The sequence below is a fragment of the Lolium perenne genome, unplaced genomic scaffold (assembly GCF_019359855.2).
Source record: "Lolium perenne isolate Kyuss_39 unplaced genomic scaffold, Kyuss_2.0 unplaced66, whole genome shotgun sequence".
Lineage (NCBI taxonomy): Eukaryota > Viridiplantae > Streptophyta > Magnoliopsida > Poales > Poaceae > Lolium > Lolium perenne.
The window spans coordinates 64,470-72,571 of NW_027249024.1; positions in this window are offsets into that span (position 1 = coordinate 64,470).

An 8,102-nucleotide genomic window follows, 5' to 3' on the forward strand; every position below is an offset into this window, starting at 1 on the left:
TTATCGCACATGAGAGCAACTTTAATACTCTAGTATAGTTGGTTGTTTTTTTTAAATAAGATGTCATGTCATCTATAGTCAACATGTAGCTAACAAGTACAATAGTTGGTATAAATTACTTTCTCAATAGATGACCTATATTTCATTCATACAATTTTTCTAGGAGCACGTGCTAGAGCTAGCTCTTACATTCTCTCTCCTCTTCTGTCTCCTCAAATTAGACACAAATATGTTATTTTAATCATTGTAGTCAGCTGACTAAAACTTATTGTACTTGCTCTGAGCGATTGGTTGACTTTCAAGAATGCGGACGCGTAATATTAGTAACTCAACCTGTACGTACACGAGAATAGGTCATAGGGTAAAACCCATCTAGGGTTTCGTCCCTTCCCGGCGACTTTCATAGTGTGCTTCGTCTTCGGTTGCTTTGGAGCTTTGGAGGCGTGGTGAACTACGGCGCCCCGCTAGCGAGAGGTTTCTGTTTTTTGTTTAGATTGTTTTTCAGTGTCTTTTTTTGAAATGGTGAGGCGGCAGTTACATCCTGGCGGTAGAATAAGGTCATCCATGTCCTATCATCGCTCCGGTGATGCGCCTAGTATTGATGGAGGGCATGTGGAGTTGTGTGTCCGGCGGATCTCATGCGATCCAGTCCGTCTTTGTGTTCGTCGGTGTGGTTACAGTTTTAGCTCTTTCGATCTACGGTTCTCATCATTGGCAATGGTGTTGATCTGTTGTGTTGGTCCTCTGGGGTCTTACCACGATAACTTTCCGTCCATCTACTACAACAAACTCTAGTTCGACAAGCTTTGCTTAGCTCCGGTAATGGAGGGGCGAGAACGGCAGCGGCCCTTCGGCTCGCTTCAGTGCTCGTAGTCGTCGCTAGGTGGTCCTAAGATGTTTGTAATCTCTATTACTTTTGATGTTCCTTGTACTGTTGTTGATGATTATTAATAGATCAGTGGTCTTTTTTGCAAAAACAAAAAGCTAACGCGTGTTCTATGTAGGAAGTGTGCGCTATTAGGGGGCGCTAATTATGTTAGTTTGGATATTTATGAAAGAACTTACACTATAAACCGTGGTTAGGAGTATGTGATAAAAGAGAAGTTGTGGTAAGTGATGTACTGCCTCCGTATTAAAATAACTAAAATTCTAGGTTTTAATCAAATGTAAAATCAAACATCGTTACATTCAACTAAAAATATTTTAAAATGGTGTTAATATTTATATCGTGAAACTTATACGAGATGAAAGTATATTGTATGATGAATCTAACGGAACTAAACTGATATGGTACATGTCGATGTTTGCACAAATTTGGCAAACTTAATATAGTTTGACTTGTGATAAACCTAAAACCTCAATTATTTTGAAAAGAGGGAGTGCATATATACAACACCAACAGTTGTGTCTATTAACTGAAGATAAAATATGGGGGCGATTAACAGAAGGGGATAATGACATTTTGATCTTAATGTGTGATATTTGTCATAATTTAAGACGAATTCTAGAACCATGTCAAGACTAGTACTATGGTCATATACTATCGTTTTCTTGGATTCGCAAAAGGAAAACTTCGTTTTCTTGGTAATCAATCATTCAATTTTACAGTAGCCACTAGTGGAGAAGAGGCCTTTGGTCCCAAGCAAATGTCCCACTGCTGAACCAAACCGGGTCCAATGCCCCCATTGGACCCGGTTCGTTCTGCCAGGACGACCCCACCGCTGGCGCTTTGTCTGTAAGCGGCCTTTGGACCCGGTTTGTCATACAAACCGGGACTAAAGGGTCCACCGCAGGCGCGGCAGGCCGTGTCGGTCGTGGGGAACCCTTTAGTCCCGGTTTGTATGACAAACCGGGTCCAAAGGCCCCCCTCTGGCTATATAACCTTGCCCCTGCCCAAGTGTGAGCCACACTTAGCCATTTTTTCACTATCTTCACAAGAGGGGTGTATTGCTTTCCTCTCTTCTTCACATGCACAAGAGGTGTTCGATGAAATGCTTAAGAGGATTTGCCACTTGAGTTTACACAAATCAAGCCACACTTAACTTGCTTTTTTCTTCTTCATCGAGGTTAACAACTTTATCCTTTTCATCTGCAATTGATAAAATGCATGTGTATATATACATCGTGATGTTCTGTAATGGTTTTGATCCGCTTAATTATATCATGCAGATGAATCGGCAATGGATGTACATTGACCGACGGTTTGACGAGTTCACTGCAGGCCTGGATAATTTTATGGCCGTGGCGGAGGCAAACAAACATGGTGGCTTCATGTATTGTCCATGTGTGGACTGCAAGAATACCGTAAATTACGCTCGCTCGAGTCTCATTCACAGCCACCTTCTGCGATCCGGTTTCATGCCCAGTTACTATTGTTGGACCAAGCACGGAGAAAGAGGGGTTATGATGGAAGACAATGACGAAGAGGAAGAGGATGATGACGGTTATCCCAATTTCCCTGAATACGATGATACTGCAGAAGGCAATGAAGACAATGAAGTAGAAGATCAAGAGGCACCAGATGAGCTCTGCTGATGATGATCTTGGCCGGGCCATTGCTGATGCAAGGAGAGAATGTGAAACTGAAAAGGAAAGGTTGGCCTTCGACAAGATGATAGAAGATCACAACAAATTGTTATACCCAACTTGCGAAGATGGCCATAAAAAGCTAGGCAGACAAAGAGGATATATTCTTTCCCTACAACTTCAAGTGAGTGTTATATATAACATACATTATGCTTGTGCACCTTCCACTTTATTCTCGTAATCATTGAGCTATGCTTGTGCAGTTTCCACTTTATTCTCCTAATCATTGATCTTCACCTTGGAGTCGTAAACGTCATGGACTCGAAACGTAAAGAATATGCGGAATGGGCGGACATGGCTGCCATCCTCCAGAGGTAGTTTCAATCAATTTCGTATTGGCATCTTCATCTGCTCTAATTCGAAGATATCATCAACTAATCAATTACTCATTTACTCATTATTTTTTGCCGGGCAGGGCTTGGAAACGGTTCATCAATACTGTTCCGGGTGAATGGAAACCGGAGCTTACATTTAGAGATTACCCTGTAAGTAGTACTATATATATAGCTATGTCCGTGAAACTTTATATATGATATTTACTTTCAATACGATGCTTGATTATTAGTTTGATCGAACTATTTTTTCGTAAAGTGTATGAGGCAGGAACAAGGGAATAACTTATGTGGATACTACGTCTGCACCTTCATGCGTGACATGTCCTGTCCCAAGGGTGGGGATGCCCAAATACAACACACTCGTGTACGATAACAAATTTTCACAATTAATCTTAATTAGTACCATCTATTGTATTGAGTTCCATTCATATATTGATCTCCTTTTTAAATATAGATGACACGCACTGCGGGACACTCTCATAACAGCGGATCAAATAAAAGCAATTCAAGAGGAAATCGCGGGATTCTTTATTACCGAGGTCCTTACCCCAGGTGGAGAGCACTATCGGAAGATCGTGACGGCGGAGGATATTCGTTCAGGACATGTTGTATTGTAAATATGCATGCATTACGTGTCTTGTGTTGACTATGTCGTGTACGTTGACGATGTCTATATATATTCATGACGATTTTTTGTGGTTTCTTGAATGATATATATATGCATTGCTGAAACTCTGCCGCGGCAGAAACGCTCTGTTCTCTGCGCGGCAGAAACTGCTAGTACAGCCCAAATCTGTGCCGCGCGCAGAGAAATAGCAATTCTCTGCCGCGGCAGAGAAACTATAGGCCCGGTTCGTACCACGAACCGGGACCAAAGCCCTTCATCTGCGAGCTCCTGGCCGCACCACGTGTCGAGGCCTTTAGGCCCGGTTTATCTTTGAACCGGGACTAAAGGGTACCCCTTTAGTCCCGCCTAGTTGGTCCGGTTCGGGAACCGGGTCTAAAGGCCCAAATGGACCGGGCCTATTGCCCCGTTTTCCACTAGTGAGCACACTAATATTTGGACAGATATCCATTGCAGACTAATGACTTGGAGAGACATGTAGACTTGGACTTGGCTAGTCTGTGAGGGAATCTTCCAACTCTTTTTGAACAAGGAATCTTCCAACTCCATTCATCCATTTGTTGTTCCTAGAGAAAAAGCATCCTAGGACCGATTCGCGAGACGTATCTCATCCTTTCATTTATTTTTTCATATATCATTCCTTCGCAAAAACCCGTCGCCTGATGTTTACATCGACTCAACGACACTGTCTCCTATACTTACTCTCCTGTCATTGTTGCCCAAGACATATATAGGAGTAACGGGTTAGTAACCAGAGGATTTTTCTTATATCCTTGTGACCCAGCTATCCGTGATCCGTCACGATAGTGAGGTCGTCGATAATTGATGCGTTGTTTTGGTCTGTATTCGGAGATTTCTTGTCTTTTTTCCCATGCACGGAAGATTATTCCAACTTACAACTACAAGCCGTGAATGCAATCCCAACTCATCTTCCCATCGAATGACACGAGATGTTTTTGTGGTTGTGCTTAGTTGCAACGAAATTACAGTAGTTTTTTTGTTCGAAAATACAGCAAAATTGGTGTCTAACGACTTGACGTGTGGTGCTTCAGCTCTGTATGACCGCATCCCAAGTCTCCGTAAGTGACATGTAGTCTGTAGACTGTAGACCACGTGTTACCCGACCAAACCCTGATCTGGTCCATGCCGGCAGTTTTTCCTACCGAGTTGCCATCACGATGGAGCAACACTCAGTGTTGAGAAATAATAGTAGCTTGACGTCGCGTTGCTGACCATATTTAGGGCATGTTCAATGCACGCTCTAGAGCTACTTCTTCACACCTTTAACTAGGTTTGGGTGGTCAGAAGTAGGTTCGGATGAGGAGGCAGTCTGTCTTCAGGAAGTGGGATCTTAAGACTTAAAAGCATGCTTTTTAGAGAGAGAAAGAGATACATAGAGTCATATTTGTGAGGTCCCGTTTCTCTTTTTTCTAACTAAAGTTGTAGCTTTCATTGGAGATATAAAATTGAGCATGTTGTTTCTAACAACTTTTTTACATGAAGCAGCTAGTTGTGTATGCCACCATTGCTCATGCCCTTAAAACTTAATACTCCCTCCGTCACACAAAACATGTCGGAGCTGTAGTGTAAAAATCATTCGCAAAAAAAAAGGTGTAGTGTAAAATCAATTTTGCAATTCAACCCTTCATATTTCGAAATCGTTTCCATCTTGTCCCCAATCGGATCTCCCATCTTCACTGCTCGCGGAGGACTCGCGCCCGGCGGACTCGCGCGAACGTCGCAGCAGAGTCGAGCGCCGGCGGACTCCCGCACCTCTCGCCGGCAGATTCCCGCGCCACGCACACTCTGGCGCCGGCGGAGTCACACGCCCGTCGCAGCCTGGCGCCTTCAGAGTCCCTCCCTCCCTCCGCGCCGGCGACCTCCCTCCGCGCCGACGACTTCTCGCGCCTGGCGCCGCAGGTCCAGCGGCCTCACGCGCTGTGCCACCGCTGCTGGAGCCGCCTTCACACGCTCTTACCTTCTCGTGCAGGTACCCATTCCTGACGACTCCTGCAGATGTGGAATACACAATACTATCCTATAGATCATGCAACTGAAATTGTAACCTGCTAACAATTTTCCGTTCACGGTAACATAAAATTCATAATCATGACGAATACTAATGGAAAGTAACTTCTAAGAAGATCAAAACGAATCCAAATGTTCAGAGAGAGAAAAGGTTAAGTGACTCTTTTTAAGCATAGGTAAGATAAATTAACCTAGAAGAGTCAGACGATTTCTGATTTGCTGATTTCTAGGAGATCCAACAATAACAAACAATTAGAGTGAGACCAAAATTCAGCTGCATTGAATTTTGTAAGATTGTATTATGTCTCACAAATTGATGCAAAACTGTTTGGGGTACAAGGGATATAAATAGTAGAGCCAACCGACTAAGCCTAAAACCCTAGCTTGCGTTACAAGTCTAGCTTAACCGAAACATATAATCTAACATCCCCCCGCAGTGTCAACGTGGGGTTCAATCACGTTGAGACTGAAACGAATGTCATGAAACGGCTGTGTCGGCAGTCCCTTGGTAAAGATGTCGGCGAACTGCGCTGTAGTGGGAACATGAAGAACTCGAACTTGGCCCAAAGCAACTTTCTCCCTGACGAAGTGAATATCTATCTCAATATGCTTTGTCCTCCGATGCTGAACTGGATTGCTGGACATGTAAACCGCTGAAATATTATCACAATAAACCATAGTGGCCTGCTGGATGGGACGATGAAGTTCAGCCAACAACTGCCGTAGCCAAACTGTCTCAGCAACTGCATGTGCAACAGCTCGATACTCAGCTTCTGCAGACGAGCGTGAAACCGTAACCTGTCGCTTAGAAGACCATGAAAGCAAATTGTTACCCATAAAAACACAGTATCCGGACGTGGACCGACGAGTGTCGGGGCATCCAGCCCGATCCGCGTCAGAGTATGCTGTCAAACTGGTAGGTGAAGTGGTGTTTATGTGAAGGCCATAATCTAATGTTCCTTTTAGATATCTAAGAGTGCATTTCATGTGATTGTAGTGAGGAACTCGTGGATCATGCATATATAGGCAGGCTTGTTTGACAGAATAAGATATTTCTGGGCGTGTTAGAGTAAGGTATTGTAGTGCACCCGCAATGCTACGGTAGAGAGTTGGGTCTGAGAATGGTTCGCCATCAGCAGAGAGTTTGGCGCTAGTGTCAACAGGTCTACGAGCAGGCTGACAGTCAATCATGCCTGCGCGGTTGAGAAGATCTAGAATGTACTGACGTTGGGAAAGAAAAAGACCATTAGAGTCACGTGTAACAGCGATGCCAAGAAAATGATGAAGCACACCAAGATCAGTCATAGAGAATTCAGAGTTAAGCAGTGTAATAATATGATCAAGAAAAGTCTTAGTGGAAGCAGTGAGAATGATATCATCAACATAAAGAAGAAGATAAGCTGTGTGTGTGGAAGTGTGATAGACAAAAAGAGAGGTGTCGGTGAGAGAGGGAGTGAAACCGATTGTTTGAATGTAAGTTGAAAAACGTTGGAACCAAGCCCTAGGGGCTTGTTTGAGGCCATAAAGAGATTTTTGAAGGAGACAAACATGATCGGGAGCAGAGGAGTCTTCGAAGCCTAAAGGTTGTTGACAATAAACAGTTTCTTGGAGAGCACCATGAAGAAAGGCATTTTTGACATCGAGTTGGTGAATGGGCCAAGAAGAGGAAGTGGCGATGCTAAGAACAGTGTGAATAGTGCTAGGCTTGACAACAGGAGAGAAGGTCTCGTCGTAGTCGATGCCGTGCTGCTGAGAGAAACCACGACAAACCCAGCGAGCCTTGTAGCGAGAGAGAGTTCCGTCGGAGAGAAATTTTTGGCGGAAAACCCATTTGCCGGAAACAATATTTGCACCGACAGGGCGAGGAACAAGGCGCCATGTATCATTGTGAATGAGAGCAGAAAACTCATCACGCATAGCAGCAGCCCAGTTAGGATCGAGAAGAGCACTTTTGTAGGTTTTAGGGATGGGGGAGATCGGAGAAGTGGTGGCATGAAGATTGAGACACGGCCTTTTTGGAACGTGAAATCCCGTTTTGGCCCGAGTGCGCATTGTGTGATCATTTGTGGGAGCTTGGGTAGGAACAGCATGGGGTGGTAGAGGTGGAGTGGGATGAACAACGACGTCAGGCGCAGCGGATGAGTCAGACGTCGAAGATGGTGGAATAGGTGGAGAAGGAGCGGCGGGGAAGATGGGTGTATCGGGTGGAGCTGCGGACGCGGCAGAAGGAAGCAGCCGACCCCGGCGTCGCGGCGGTGGAGTCGGTGGAAGGGTGCGCGGCGAAGCGAAAGGAGAACCTTTGGGGTGGCGGTAGGAGACGGATGTATGGGTGTAGTAGGAGCGGTGTAGTGGTGAGGAAACCTAGCGGGGTGAGCGATGGGATGATGTAGGGTAGGCGATGGGTCAATGGGAGTTTGGGAGGGTGTCCGTGTGGAGAAAGGGAAGATATGCTCGGAAAAAGTAACGTGCCGAGAGATGTGGACGCGGCCGGAGACGAGATCCAAGCAGCGATAACCCTTGTGTTCATC